Source organism: Panthera tigris, chromosome X (genome assembly GCF_018350195.1).
Source record: "Panthera tigris isolate Pti1 chromosome X, P.tigris_Pti1_mat1.1, whole genome shotgun sequence".
Lineage (NCBI taxonomy): Eukaryota > Metazoa > Chordata > Mammalia > Carnivora > Felidae > Panthera > Panthera tigris.
The window spans coordinates 57,764,342-57,765,967 of record NC_056677.1 but is presented as its reverse complement, the minus strand read 5'-3'; positions in this window follow the sequence as shown (position 1 = coordinate 57,765,967).

Here is a 1,626-nt window from a genome sequence, read left to right as displayed (position 1 = left end):
AACACACGTCCTATGAAACAGCAAAACAGTATGTGAAGGGGTGGAATTTCACTGGGGCTCTTCTCTCTCAAGGAGCAGGCAATGGTCGGGGAGCCCAGGGGCCAAGGTGACTGCAGAACCAGAAGGCAGCACCTATGGTTTAACCTGGGACCGCCAATCTCACCAGATCCACGTTAAGCTAAAGGCTAGGCAACTTGGTCTAACTTCTGACCTCTCACCTGTTTTGAAAGGTTGCCTTGTACATTGCACCAGAGAAGGTCACGTACCGTTAGGCTTTAGTTGATCCAGGATAGGATGAGAAATGTGAGTTACCTCATAAACTCATTTGTTTGTATGTGCTTTTGTTCATATTCTTAGCCCTTCGTCTCCTAGCACACGTTACTTTTGAAAAGTGGCAACCCTGTTACTGAACTACGGGATAAAAAGGGATTTGGCCCAACTTCTTGGCCTGTCCAGATAGGGGGCCTCCGCTCCTGCCGCCCTGTATTGTAGACACCAGGGAAGAGTGGGGCATGTAAAAGTAGTGATCCAAGAATGGAATCACTCCAATCTGAGTCCTTCCTTTTGCACTTAAGCCGTTTTCATGCTCCCGTCCACAATGCACACTCCAAACCGAGAGCTGGCCCGGGACTCATCAGCACTCAGAAGAGCCTGAAAAGGCAATGTCTGAGAGGGTAGCGCACAACAGAAAATAAGACTTCAAGGGTACCTGAGAATGGAGGCAGTGGTGTGTGTGTGTGTGTGTGTGTGGGCGGGGGGGGGGGGGGGATTAGCCTTTTCACTAGCTCAGTCTTGTGCTTACTCAGCTCTGGCCATCCCAATTCAAGCCACCCCCTCAGTCTACCCTCTACTGTTGTCCCATTGTGAGGCATCCTCAGACCAATCTGCTTTTAGTTTGATTGATGGCTTTGAATCTATTCAAGAATGGGGCTTGAGGGGAAAAGGGGCCACCATGTATTCCATTCTGTGAGGCCCTGGCTCTCCCTCCCCTAGCCTTGCGGAGAGAAGGGCTGCAGGAATGCTAAGTGTGGCCTCAGGAGTGGATTTCTTTTTGGGCTCATTCTAGAAGAGCTCAGGAGGAAACAAAGCTTAAACCCCAGCTCACGGAGGGAACAGACCCTTTTACTATGACTCCCTTGGCCGCCCTGGGGACACACAACTATTTCTCATGGTCAAGTCTGAAAGAGAGCTTCTATCATCTGTCACAGATATTCAAGCCATCAGGAGAGTGTGTGTGAGTGAGTGGTGGGTGGAGGGGGTGGGGACATGGCAAACACAATCCTCTAGAACTTGGTGGGAGGAGGGAATACACATTCCCAGGGGTACTCTGAGGAAAAGAGAAACTTTGGTGGCAGAGGAAAGGATGGTTATGAGGCCTGGTGTAGCACTTTTCTTTTTTCTCTGGTATTTTCCCTTACCCAGACCCCAGAGTGCCCCCTAAGTGAAGGAAGCCAGCCCTATGCCTAGTAGCTGGGCGGCAGCTCGGTGCTCCAAACATGGGAAGGAGGCTGCGGCAGCAGCATGCTATATCCCATCTCTGACACCAGGTGGCACCAAATTACAACCATAACTCCAAAGAAACCAGGAAACGGACCTTGAGAGCCCTTGAACTATTTTCCTCTCCCT